Source organism: Lissotriton vulgaris, chromosome 3_1 (genome assembly GCF_964263255.1).
Source record: "Lissotriton vulgaris chromosome 3_1, aLisVul1.2, whole genome shotgun sequence".
In the NCBI taxonomy this organism is placed as follows: Eukaryota; Metazoa; Chordata; class Amphibia; order Caudata; family Salamandridae; genus Lissotriton; species Lissotriton vulgaris.
This window is the reverse complement of record NC_141689.1, coordinates 1,423,528,149-1,423,543,304: the sequence shown is the minus strand read 5'-3', so window position 1 is coordinate 1,423,543,304 and position 15,156 is coordinate 1,423,528,149.

Sequence of the window (15,156 nt, the reverse complement as noted above, 5' to 3'; positions counted from 1 at the left end):
ACTTAAACCTCTCCATTACAGTGCTGTTTTTCTCCATATCTCTCCGACAGCTGTTTTACTGCACACTCAAACACATTCAAATCACCAGGATTTTCCACGGGAGATAATGTTGCAAATTCTCAAAGACCCACACCTCGTAAAGTGTGCATAAATAAAGCCAATTTCCTTTGAGGCGTCCAATCCTCCCCTTCCCACTCATCAACATAAGCCATAAACACAGCAAGCCATAATTCCCACTCCATGGGTGGACCCCCTTACACTGTAAAAATGACAGTGAAGGAGCAATACTGGACACAGTGTTAAAAAATACAATACCATCCTCCGAAGAAAAACACAGGAAAAATTGGATCAGAAGAAATAGAGCGATGTAGTAAAGATGATTCCATGTGATACAGGTTCACCAAGTAGCAATATACTCTAGCACACCAAACACCTCTGTAAAATTACCAATGAAATATGTGTGTATCACTATGGGTACACTGTTGCAATACAGTATAGTGTAGACACAAAATAGTTAATTTATATCTGCATCCAAACTGTGCTCCAATTAGGCACAACAATATGGACTAAAGAACGTGTTTTTTTTGTTTTTATCCTGGAGTAAACAAAGAGATTTAAAATGAGGCAATGGTGCACGTTCACCGTTAGTCGCAAAACATGGTGAAGGCTGCTTATTGCATGGTGAGCATATCACCATACTACCTGGCTACCTGAGACTGGGAAGAAGCCTGTTAAAAGTTGACCTCCTCATCCTCACGATGAACAAGGTCACACACAGTGATGAAAACTAATGCTGATGGTGGAGTTCCGCAAGGACGCTCAAGCATTGATCTTGTGGTCAAACTGCTCCTCTACTCACCCACAAACCTCTGCAACTGCTTGCGCCAGCCCGAAGCTCAAGCGCACTAGTGCTCACACCAGCCCACAGCTCGATCCCCAACAGCAAGAGATATGAAAAAGAGCACAGCCCGCTCCAGTGCTCACAACAGCCTCTCCAAAGTGTTTGAAAACCGGAGGGCAACGCCTGGCAGACACCTCCGCTCCGCTGGTCTTTCCTGTCAAACAAGTTACTTACCTTTGGTAATGATATATTTGTAAGAAATGTAGGTTAGTTATAGATTCCTTACCTTAGAATTACCCCCAGGTGTCAGACTGGATCCGGAAAGTTTTGCATTATCAGTACCCCAGCGTGTCAAAAGGTAGCGTCGGTCGGCTCCGCGTTCATCATTGGGGTCGTGGTCCCTAGGATGACGTCGCGGTAGCTACATAGTACGCTGACATCAGTTCTGTACACGACTTTCCACGCAGCGCAGAGCCATGCAAGATTCTGAGCACTGGTGCACAAAATTAGGGCCCTGAAAGGAAGTCCTTAACCATAGAAGTCAGTTTATAGAATGGGGAGGATGGGTGGGGCGTTAAGGAATCTATAACTAACCTATGTTTCTTACAGATATATCATTAACTAAGGTAAGTAACTTGTTCATCTGATAGAAACAGTTAGTTATAGATTCCTTACCTTCAATACCAACCCCGGAAGTGGGTCTGCGAAATAAGTTCACACCAGGAAGTCCTGGGGAACAGAACGGCCAAAGAAACTATCTCTCTGGACTTGGCTGTCCAGGCAATAGCGTCTTGTAAACGTGTGCAGCAATGCCCATGTAGCTGCCTGACAGATGTCATTAACTAGTTCTCCTCGTCCCAAAACAGTGGTAGCTGTAGCCACCCTGGTGGAATGGGCATGCAACCTCACTGTAAACTCCTTCTTTGCCAAGGAATAACAAGCTTTGATGCACAAAATGACCCATCTAGAAATGGTCCAATTTTGCACGGCCCGACCTTTCTTGGTGCCCACGTAGCCAACAAAGAGCTGGTCATCCACCCGGAATTGTTTTTTGCAACCCAAGTAAAAGGAAAGTGCACGCTCTGGATCCAGACGGTGGAGCCTCTCTTCTTTGGAAGGATTCGGAAGAGGAAAGAAGTTAGGCAATATGGAAAGGAGTAACCACTTTAGGAAGGAAGGAAGGAAGGACGAGTTCGAAGGACAGCCTTGTCCAGATGAACAGTCAAAAAAGGAGGCTTAGAGGAAAGTGCTTGAAGCTCACTCACCCTGCGAGCAGAGGTGATGGCCACCAGAAAGACAGTTATTAAGGTCAGAAGCCAGAGAGGATAGTTATGCTTCGGCTCAAAGGGAGCACACATAAGATATGTAAGAACCAAGTTCAAGTCCCACTGGGGCATTATGAAGGGAACAGGAGGAAAAAGATGAGTGATGCCCTTAGGGAAGAGATTTACAATAGGGGACTTGAAAAGAGAAGACTGATCAGGAAGCCTAAGAAAGGCTGAAATGGCCGAGAGGTAGCCCTTTAGGGTGCCCAGAGCAGAGCCCTGCTGGGCCAAAGAAAGGAGGAACCAGAGAACCTCAGAAAAAGGGGCGAAAAGGGGATCTACAGCTTTTGCTGTGTACCATGCCACAAATTTGTTCTATCTGCAGGTGTATACCATCTTAGTGGAGGGACGCCTGGCTGCCAAGATAACATCACAGACTTTGGGAGGTAGGTCAAATGACGTCAACTGCCACCGCTCAATTTCCACAAAAGGGGGTGGAGGCTGGAAGGCTCGGTGGAGGCTAAAAAAAAAGAGAGTTTCCCAGAGACCAGAAAGGACTGGGTACAGAGTAGTTTTCAAAGGAGTTTCCTTTCTGGATTATTAGGCTTTTTATGTTAGTGACCAACAGGCCTACATATCTATCCAATAATTTTTGTTTCTAGACCGTGACACTAAATGTTATTGTAACACCACACTAGGTTTGAGTTAAAGATCTCTCAAGATTTATTTTATTAAAACAGATTCATTAGTCATTAAAACATTTTTGCAATATATATATATACAGTGCTCTGGTACAGTATTAACACCTTACTCTAACAATTCCGAATTACGGTATTCTAACTCAGAGTCACCGATAATTTAGGCAAGAAATTCACAATTTACTTAACATATTCAATGTACACATACAATAAAATAAGTCCTTTGTCGACGCGTTTCGGTGCTTAGGGTATAATCACACCTTCTTCAGGACAGACGATTAAAAACCAATATGTTCTTCTTTCTAAAAAGAAATACATGCCATTAATTAATTGTTTTTTAAAAGAGAGATTTTATTCTAGTTGTGGGTACATCTAGCTAGAGTCACTATCTAGGCTGTTCATTAAGGAATCATAAAACCAACCTACTTCAATTGTTGGAGTGGGATTCCTGTTGTTAACAATCAGGGCACACCTGTCTTCGGATATGGCACAATTATTTTGTGTTGAGCTACCACTTCTCATGGGTCGCGCAATCTAAATTATAGGTGTGAAAAGAAGAAGTTCTTTTCAGGATTTAATTAGAAATAGGAGTCATTTTGACCTAATCATTACCAACGGCCTGTAGGATTTTTATGCATTAATCAACTTACTTAAAAGCCGGGGAGACAGTTTGTCAATGGTCTATTCTTCCCATCCTCATGCGTCTTTCAATCTGCGCAGAGACTCACGAATACACCGATGTCTATATAAATACACAGTGCATCATTAGGAAAGCCCTTATCTTGGGACTATAGAGTCACCTATTCTCTAATTGAGGCAACTAGATACATACCAGTGAACTTATATCATAATTCTTTGGTCACCCTGAAAACTTTTTACATCAATTTCATCTGTTTCTTTGTGCCTGTATAGTATAGACAGGACATAAGACTTGAGATTAAATACGCTAGGGTGGAATTGATGACACTAATATTTAACTTATGGGTGCCCATACCTACCTTACGATTGTGTGCTTTCCACTGGCAGCATGGCCTTTTTCAAATGCTGTCCAATATTAAGCGATTAGCAGGAGGCTTGATGTCCTCTTTCTGCACCCTTTTCTTTATGGGTTCTGCGTATTGGCCTGTATATAGGGGCAATGTTGTAAAAACCATTACCACTCTATGGACATACCTGTGTTCAGTTATTAAACCTAGGGTTGTAGCTATATATCTGGTACATATTAATTGGGGATTGCCGGTTTTACGTTCCTATGTGTTATGAATTTTCGGCTAACCCACAAGTTCTTGCCTAAATTATCGGTGACTCTGAGTTAGAATACCGTAATTCGGAATTGTTAGAGTAAGGTGTTAATACTGTACCAGAGCACTGTATATATATATTGCAAAAATGTTTTAATGACTAATGAATCTGTTTTAATAAAATAAATCTTGAGAGATCTTTAATTCAAACCTAGTGTGGTGTTACAATAACATTTAGTGTCACGGTCTAGAAACAAAAATTATTGGATAGATATGTAGGCCTGTTGGTCACTAACATAAAAAGCCTAATAATCCAGAAAGGAAACTCCTTTGAAAACAACAGGCTCGGTGGAGGACCGTCCCCTGCTGCTGCGACAGAAGATCTTTCCGAATAGTCTGATCGGAGGATCGATGGCCATGTGTTGCAGCTCAGGATACCAGACTCTTCATGCCCAATCCGGAGCTACATGAATTACTTGGACCCAGTCGCGCTTGATCTTCTTCAGCACTCTGGACAGAAGTGGTAAAGGTGGAAAGGCAACTCCACTCGCGACAAAAAGTATTGCCTAGCGAGTGCCACCTTGGAAATTCCAATGTGCAGGATTTCTGATATTGTGCTTTCTCTTTGGTGGCGAATAGATCTAACTAAGGCTCTCCCCACTGTTGTAAGAGACCTTGCACCACCTCCGTGTGAAGACGCCATTGTCCACGACCCCACCCCGCTTTGTTTGTTGCAGTACCACATGGCGGTGGTGTTGTCCATGAATACCTGCACTCCTATTCCCCGGACAGAGGGAAGGAATGCTGAGAGTGCAAGAAGAAGCGACCGAAGCTCCAAAAGGTTGATGTGAAGCCCGGACTCCGCTGTAGAGCAGAGGCCTTTGATCTCCGCCTCCCCCATGTGGCCACCCCTTCACAGAAGTGATGCATCAGTCACCACTGTGAACTCTGGTTGGAGAAGGAAGAGGGATCTGCCGTCGACCCAATTCTGGTTTGTTAGCCACCACTGCAATTGGTGTGCAGTGCCCTTCGAGATCTGGACGCAATCGGACAGGTTCTCCTGATGTTGTGCCCACTGGAACTTCAAGTCCCACTGCAGAGCCCAAATATGCCATCCGGCATGGTCGACCAGCAGGATGTAGAAGGCCATCAGGCCCAGTAGCCTGAGGGTCATCCTGACCGAAACCCGGGATAGAGGCGGGTGATCGGAATCGTAGCCCGAATATCCCAGACTCGCTGTTCGGGAGGATAGACCCGAAACTGTTTTGTGTCCAGAACCGCTCTGATGAAGCGGAGTTTCTGAGAGGGAGTCAGGTGTGACTTTGGCACGATGATGGAGAACCCCAGCGAATGCAGGAGGTCGGCCGTAGTCTGAAGGTGAGAGATGAAAGCCTGGGTCGAGCCTGCCTTCAACAGCCAGTCATCGAGATAGGGGAAGACTGGATTCCCTGATCTGCGCAGATGAGCTGCGACCACTGCCATCACTTTCGTGAACACCCAAGGGGTGCTGGTAAGGCCAAAGGGGAGCACGGTAAACTGAAAGAGCTTGTGGCCTGCCGTGAACCGCAGATAATGCTTGTGGGACGGCAGGACGGGGATGTGAAAATAAGCGCCTGCAAGTCCAACGCTACCATCCAGTCTCCAGGGTTGAGGGCAGACAGGACCTGAGCCAGTGTCAACATTTTGAACTTCTCCTTCCAGAGGAAGCGGTTGACATTCCTGATATCCAAGATAGGACGCAGCTATTTGTTTTTCATGGGCACCAGAAAGTAGCGGGAATAGCAACCATGACCTACTTCTGGGACAGGAATTCGCTCAATGGCTGCCTTGGCCAAGAGTGCCGAAACTTCCTGTTAGATAAGGGCCAGATGATCCGACATGCGATGGTACTGAGGTGTCACGGATAGAGGGGTAGTCTCGAAGGGGAGGGAGTAGCTCTTTCGGATTATTTGCAAAACCCACCTGTCCGATGTCATGGTGCACCAGTGGGGCAGGTGATGGCGAATCCTGCCGCCCACTGGAATTTGGTGGCCCTGAAAGGTTGGACTACGAGGGTTTGGAGGCTGCGGCAGTGGGGGCTTTGCTGGACTGGCCCAGCCACTGGCTCCCAGAACCACGGCGGTGGTTCCCACGTCCCCCGCCGTGCAGGGGTTGAACAGCTTGTGCCAACCTGTGGCTCTGGGCGGGACATGGTGGGGCACCCCTTCCATTGCCATAAAAGGGGCAAAAAGCAGACTGCAGAGGGTGGGTGGTGGAGAGGGCCAGGACCTGGCCATTGTCCGAGAGTCCTTAAAGCCCTCCAGCAAGTTTTCTGCCTTGTCACCAATAGGCGACAGCCAGCAAAAAACATGTCCATAAAAGTGGATTGGGCATTCCCCTGAAAAAGTAGTCGACCTCAACCAAGCGTAACATCGAAGGGCTACAGACATGGTAATCGTCCTGCCTAGTGAGTCGGCCAGGCCTCCTCCGGGCACTGGGGCAGCACTTGCACCACTGTATCCCACATGGAGTGGGTGTAACCGGCCAACAGACATGCAGTGTTTACCAACCGCAGTCCCAACCTGGAGGAAGGAAACATCCTCTTCCCAAGATGGTCCAGCTTGTTGGATTCCTTATAAGGTGGTGCATTAAGGAATGCACCTTTGGAGGTGGAAGTTTGGACCACCAAGCTCTCAGGGATGGGGTGTTGGGAGAAGGAAGTGGGGTCACCAGGAGCGGAGCAGTGGCGTCTGGCAATCATCCTATCCACAGGAGCCCCTGTGTTGGGCCTGGACCAGGTGCCCAAAAGGATGTCGTGAGGACTTCATTAAACGGTAGCAGGGGCTCAGAAGAACTCGCTGCTGGTTGAAGCACCTCTGTCAGGAAGTTAGTCCTGACTGCCAGCGTAGGTAGCTAAAGGTTTAGTGCTTTGCCACCCTACGCAACAGCATGGCATAAGATGCTCCCTCCTCCGTAGCCACGGTAGGAGGAGACAACATGCCACTGTCTGGTGAGGTAGTGAAACCACTGGCTTCCCCCAGTTCCTTACTCCAGTCCGGTTCATAGCCCAATTGGTCAGTTAAAGGGTCTCCAGTCCCCTCCCAGTCCTTCTCACCCTCCTCTGGCTACCAATCTGGTCTAAAAGAGCCAGAGTAGAACAAGGGCACAAAAGTACCCGTCAGTGTCAGATCCGGTGTTGATCGACGCCGGTCCGGCTCCGTGTCTACCTCGAGGTGGAGGCTGGGGTTGACGCCGGCTGGGGACACACCAGCATCGGCTGTGGACATGATGCCAGTGGAATCGGCACCAGGGAAGGTGTAATTAGGTCAACCAGCGCCGATCCGGATCCAGGCCTGGATCCAAGGGGACCCTGTGGTGCCGGAGCTGCCGGCGTCGAAGGCCCAGGGTCCTCAGTTGAGTCTGCGGAGCCCAAAGGAGCACCGGCGGAGTCGGGCTGCCCAAAGACGGCATGCATCGATTTGTAAAATTGGTGAAGCTGGGCAGGGGTCGCTCCAGGGACGAGGAATGGAGGAAAACTCGGAGTCGACCGTTCGGGCCCCACACGCGGATCCGCAGGAGAGGCACCACCTGCATCCCTTGTTGTGTCGGCTGACCAACGAGGAGAAGTCAAAGAGCGAAAATGCTTCTTCGACTTCTTCTTGTTCTTCGACTTACCTGAAGAGTACGAAAACGTGGAAGAAGACTGATAGTGATGGCTCTGCGACCCGCACCTCAACCTCCCACACAACCGGGACCTCGAACGGCATGGAGCCGACTGCCATGCCTCGAGAAGCTTTTGGCCCTGTCCCCGCAAAGACTTCGGATTTACGGTCTGGCAGTCGAAACATGACTTGGGATCGTGGTCCCGCTCCAGGCAGAACTGCGGTGCAGATCTGTCACTGACATCAGTCGACTACAGGAACCGCAGGCCTTGAAACTGGGCATCGCTTGTGCACCAGGAGTAGATAGCCTCAGTAACAACGGCGTCGACAAAAGTCGAGAAAAAGTTAGTCAAAAAGTGACTGGAGATACCTCTCTCTCCGGATCTGTGCTGGCTGGTGCGGAAAAAGAAAGAACTGACGTCAGAGCGCGAGGGCAGGGTCTATGTAGCTACCGCAATGTCACCCTGGCAACCATGACACCAATAACGAAGGCGGAGCCAACCGACGCCACCTTGTGACTTGCAGGGGTACTGCTGACTAACAACTTTCCAGATCTAGGCTGACGCCTGGGGATAATTCTAAGGTAAGGAATCCATAACTAACTGTTTCTTTCAGATATCCACTGCGCACACAGCAACAGCAATCACCTGGCTGTTGCAACTGGCATTCATAGAACTCCTTCACTGTTCTAGACCTAGTGTTACACCTTTAACATTCCACCCACACGCAGGTCCTCCCACAGCTGATCCAGCGGAGCTCTCCAACAACCCTCGATACTGATCTCAGTTTACCCAAGAGCAACTTAACTTTACTCATCGGTGGGGCCCATAGCACCGCTAGTCACACACACACACACACACAATTACTCCTGAATCAGTGACAAAGAAGGTTAGCGGGGTACCTAAGCTCATATTTTATACATTATATACATTTATAGAATTTTCTTTACATATGCTAACCTGTTACCTGGAAAACTCTACACCAAGGTACTCTACTATTTTGCCAATGGATCATGTAGTAGAAGTTAGTTGATGGAGACTAAGACCAGCTTAATCATAGTAATCCTGCAACTTTAGTAATTTTATACTGTCATAACATTTCATGAAATTAAAATCAGACTCGAGTTTAAAGTTATATTAATTTTATCTACTTAATTTAAGAAAAGACTTTTAAAGATGTATTTAGACAAGCATTAATTAAAGCCATTTATTTAGTGCTTGTTAAAGAAAATGAAAATTTAAGAAATACATTACCACTCTGTGCTAAGAAAAATAACAGAGTCACACAGGTTCCCAATCTGCCTCTCTATTTCTCCTCAATGCCTCCCTTCCAAAATAAAAATGCTGCATTCAAATCATTCTTTTTTACTTCATCAAAAGTTAAAGTCCAAAAATTAGTTCAAACCAACAGCATGTCGTGGTGCAAAATAAAATTTGTGGAGCAAGCCTTTTCTCATCCTTTCGAGCAAGCTCTTTTACACCCTTTTTCACTAACTATCTAGCTTAAAATTGAAAAGTTTAGGGTCCACAGTTCATTCTGAGTGGTCCATTATAGGGGTGGTGATGATCACCTCATCCCATCCTCGCCTAAACCAGTTTTTTCAATTTGCATAGTCATCCTTAACATGTTCTCATGGCAGTCATCTCCGTTTATGCTTGTCATTCATTTTTTCGTTACATGATTTGCCATTTTCCTCCATTCACTTGTTCCGTTCCCACAGTTTTAGATGCAGACATCCTTTGGCACACTTCCGTGCCCTAGGCCAAGCTGACCTTGACATCACTTCACTTTGCGTCCCAGCCATTCTGCTTACTCGGCTTTCATTTATGCACATGCGTAGAGGCTCTTTTTCTCAAGCTGATGTCAATGCCGCAGTCAGCAGCCATTTTCAACAACCAGGCCACATAGGCCTCAATGAGAACTAATGTGAAAACAAACACAACCGATGTTAAATTTAGAATGATAGTTTTTCTGTTTACCTGCCACCATTTTAATATCCCTAATTAGTTGTTACCTAGCAAAATCGTAACATATAGCTTTATTTTACTTACCAAGTGCATCTCTTTTTCTTTTGCCACAATGTATACGTTCACTCTAATGAAGCCTAAACGTACATGCTTCTTTGATAAATGTATATTACTATAGCACTATGTTAATATGACTTGTTCACAATTGTTAGTATATTATTTTCGCAAATGGCCATTAGTTTCCCACGTGTAACTTATAATGTCTAGGTGCATTTTTGTTGATTAGTTTTCTATGCATCACACTATTAATTGTTATTGTTATACAAAATCGATTTCACAAGGGGTATACACATATTTTTGTCTCTCCCCTCCTCCATCAACTCCCCCCTTTGGTGATTTTATCACCACACAATCATCCCACTAAATTTTTTCAAAAACATATTTCAGGTTCTTCAGTTTTTTAGACTTTAGTATCTTTCATAATTTGACCTCTTGAATTCTTAATCGTTTTATGTTTTAACTCTTCAAGCTCAATTTCACCCAATTCATGTTCCATTTGTTTTCGTTTTTCTATATTCATTTTAATTTTTCTTTCTGATCTTTTTCTTTTAATACAGACACACCCTAATCTTATTATTAAATTTATCATTGCTATTATTGTTACTGGTATTACTATTTTTACAACTAATGAACTACTTATTTTAGCAAACCAATTCTTTACATTAGAAAAACTTTTACCAAGCTTCTCTAGAACACCATCAACCTCCAGTGGGATTATTTCTTTATGTAATTCAGTAATATTTTTAATATACTTCTGTATATTCTGACTTTTATCAGAAATATAAGTACAACAATGTTGCTCTTTCAATATTCCACAGACTCCTCCTTCTTTTGCCAATAAAATATCAAGAGCAAGTATATTTTGCATTACCATAGCTCTCATAGCAACCATTTCTGTATTTACCATTAAAAATTCTCCAGCTATACTTGTAGATAAATGATCCATTATTGTTGACAATTTTCAATTTTTTTTGCATTAAATGATATTCCCACTGCTGGTATCAGTGCACCAAATATATCTCCTACTACTTCTGGAAAACTTTCCCTTCTCCTACGTGTTAATGGTTTACCTATTTCATGAATTCCAATAGTACCTCTATCTACCTGAACATTTTTAGGAAAAACCAAACCTACATAACAGGTCCCGTACCAGTGGTCAGGTAATCTGTAATAAGCTTTGTTACTACAGACAAAGTACAATCCAGGAAATACAGGATCATTCCCCCTTTAAATCCCCATCCCCCAATAATTCTGTAAGTGTCTTGCAATTACTTGCTCTCACCAAATAGTTATCATACACTGTATTGTCTTTTCGATTACAAAATGTTCCCTGTTGGGGAAGATCTATTCCCAATGCAACATTAGTATCACCTTTTACAAAATTCTTTTACTCAAAATTCAATGAGGATGGTTTCAATTTACTTGCTGTAGCCTTTCTTTGATAGGCTAGTCGCCTATCTTCCGCCATTTCTAAAAATACCTTTCCTGCCTTTTTCAATTTACATGTTAAATTGTTTTTGTATGCATATTCTATTGTCAGTTCATCAATTTCTAAGAAAAATTTCCCCAAAACTTTAGCAGGTTTCACTTTGTTCATTCTATGTACTACAAGAACTTTAGAAAAAATGTCATCAACATCAGAATAGTAATATTCTAATTTCCCAGTTTGGTAAAATAAACTAGCTATAACACTACAAGTCATTCCATACGTCAAAGGAAGGTGATGGTAGGTTACCCCCTCTGATACAGATGCAGGCAAATGCATACAGACGTAGCAGTCTTGTACATCCATACTTTCTACATATTCTTTCAACAATCTAGAAACAACATTCTTCGAAAAATCATTAATGGATCTATCTATGTGTAATTCTGTTTTATCTATTAGTTCTACATTATTCTTTTCATCATGTATTTTCTCACTCTTATTATCACCTCTATTTCTAAATGATTGCTCAAAACTTGAAACTTTAAAGCAGTACATATTAAACACATTCTACACCATCTGCGTATCATTCCACATTTGGATGTATTTCTTGCAGGCATTTTTTTTTTCAAGCGATTTTTCTATAATGTCTCTTTTTAACACTTACACCCTTTTTTAATAATGTCTCTCTGCCACTTTCCACACAAAATATGTGTCCGTTTTAAATCTCTTAATTTAATTTTGTCTCTTTCCTTTTATTCTATTTGACTTTTTCTTTCTGTTTGCCACTTTTACTTTTTTAGTTTTGAAATCAAAATAATTTTCTCTTTGCCATTGTCCTTTTCACTCACCAGAGTCACTTTGATTTTCTTGGTTACTTTCAACTTCTGGTATGTCAGGTAAAGAAATATATACCCACTCAGGTGACTTATATTTTTGAGTTGGTCTCCTTACTCTTTTGGGTCTTTGTAAAATGTCTTTATACTTTTCTTTTTGACCTTCTTGGCTAGATATTTTTTTTACTTATTCTTGTGGTACTCCATTTATATTTAGCAATTTGAATTTTAATCCTTTAATTTCTGCAGGCCAATTATCTCCCTTTTTGGGCTTTTTAATCACCAGTTCAATGGTTTCTCGTTCAACTTTCCAAGCCCTTTTTCTGGAACTCTTTCTTAGAGTAGTATCTCCATCACTTTCATCAGACTCAGTTTCAGATTTATTTTCACTTCCTCTTATTTTGAATTGTATTATTTCTGGATCAGCTTCTGAGTCTTGTTTTCCTTTTGTCAAATCAGTTTTTTTACTAGAAATTTCAACATATTTGGTACTTGGAATCTTGTTTTTATCGTGAGTTGCTTCCTTTTCTCCAGTTTCTAGATCAATATTCCTTTTCTCAGAACTTTCTGTTTGACTCTTAATTTTTCCACCTTTACAAGTTTTATCCTGTTCTCTTTCAGAGTCCAAACTAGTTACTCCTTTTTACAGATGTCGACTTACAGGTCGATCTTCAAGATCTGGAATTTCAATTATTTCAGTCTCTGTTTCTGAGGCTGAACTTGTATCTGATATTTCCAGATGTTGCCTCACAGGTCGATCTTTCCTATCTGAAACTTTTTCAGCTGTCCCTTCTGCATCACAATCTGAACTAGTATCTTCTTCTTCCAATTGTTGATTCTCAGGTTCTGGTACTTGGATGGTGTGGCTTGCATGTACCCACCTTTTAACACATGCACATTTCACTGCAGTCGTGCTCACCAGAGTCACCTGTCTTGGCTTGTCCCGGCGAGGGACTAGGCAGTTTCTTCTTCTGTGTACTTTTATTTGGACCCAGTCTCCAGGATTTAAATCATGTGTTGGATGCTTTTCTTTAGTACATGCATCAGTTCCAACCTGGTGAAACACAGAATTTATTGAGTCAGACAAGCCCTTTCAGTAATCCAGTATGATATCATCATTTATGGCTAGCAGTTTGTTGACAGGTACAAGTGCTTGTCTCATTACTCGTTCCATCAGTATCTCATGTGGACTTAAACCAGTCTTTCTATCTGGAATGCTTCTTAAAGTCCTTAGAACAAGTGGCAAAGCATAAGGCCATTTCAGTCCAGTGGCCAAACACATTTTTCAAAGTCGGTTTTTAATTGTTCCATTAACCTGCTCAACTACCCCTGAAGCCTCTGGTCTGTAGGCGCAATGCAATTTTTGTTGAATATCCAGTGCTTCACAAATCAATTGTATCAATTCATTTTGAAAATGGCTCCCTCTGTCTGTTTCAATAGTTACTGGAAATCCAAAGCGAGGCATCACTTCCCTTAGCAAAAGCTTTGCTACAGTCACTCCATCATTCCTCTGGTAGGGAAAGCGTCAATCCATCTTGAGAATAGACAGATGATCACCAATACATAACATAGTCTATTGCTTGGTGGCATTTCGATTAAATCCAATTGCATTTGTGTGAAAAGACCACCCTCCCGCCCTATGGTTCCCAAACTTACAACAGTTTTCCTTCCTGGATTCAACTGCTGACACGTCAAACAACGTTGACACAAGCAATAACACAGAACTTTGGATTGTACCAAGTTTGTTTGAACATTCTAATCATAGCGTCCCTGCCCATGGGTGCTTGACCATGGTACATTCGGGCCATATTTGAGATCATGGTATCAGGCATTACTGGTCTTTCATCTTTGTACACCCACATTTTATCTTCTTCTCTTTGGGCCAGATGTAGGACACCAAATACTGGTCGGTATCGGCCATCTCCATTTTTATGTGCAGCACATTTCACCACTGCAATGCTTTTAGGCAGCTGTATCGCCTCCAGTAACATCTTCACAAACTCACCATTCTGGATAGGTGATCCAGTAGAGGTCATATAACCTCTCTGAGACCACAGTTGCCCATAACCATGGACCACTCCGAATCCATATTGACTATCAGTCACTATGGTAACTCGAACATGCTTTCCCAATTTGCATTCTCGAAACAAAGCAAATCAGTTCAGCTACTTGAGCAGAACGTATTCCTTTCAGACAAGATGCTTCCATGACATCTGCCACTGTACATACAGCATATGCAGCATTCAAATTTCTTTCATCTGCCCTTAAACAGGAACCAGCCACAAATAGTACATAATCTGACTCTTCTAAAGGTTTATCTTTAATGTCAGTTCTTGGTTTAGTACAATATTCAAGCACATCCAAACATTTGTGATCAATATCATCTTTTACTTCCACATCCAAAGTATCAGGTAACAAGGTGGAAGGATTCACATTGACACAACTTACAATTGTCACATTGTCTACTCCCAAAATCCCCTTTTCATACCTGGTCTGGCGACTATTAGTCATATACTGTGTTTTTGTCCGCGTTAAGAGTATTTCCACTGAATGTGGCACATACACCTTAACCGGATATCCCATCAGCTTTCAGACACCCAGGCAATCCTCTGACTACTGGATCTAATACTCCTGAAAAATATGCAATGAGCCTTCTCATTCTTCCATGTCTTTAAATCAAAACTGATAATACTCATCCCTCTCTCTCACTGCAATACAATTTAAATTATTTTTCATAGTCAGGCATGCCTAGTGCTGGTGCATCACATAAACAGTTTTTCAATTGTTCAAATCCTTCCATTTCTTGTTCATTCAGCACTATAGGATCTTTCACATCACCTCTTGTCAATCTCTGTAACGGTTTTGCAATTAGTGAAAATCTACTTATCCACTGACGACAGTAACTAACCATACCCAAAAACATTCTTACTTGTTTCTGTGTCTTTGGTGGACTCATCCCTCTGATAATTTTGATCCTTTCTGATGTCACTTTTCTCACTCCCTTTCCAATCTTATGACCTAGATATTGTACCTCTTGTTAGCAAAATTGCATTTTTGATGGGGACACCTTATGTCCTTCTTCTGCTAAATGGTTCAAAAGTGCAATAGTATCTAAAATACAACTTTCTTTGGTCTTTATCGCCACTAACAGGTCATCAATATATTGCACCAATACTGATTTCTC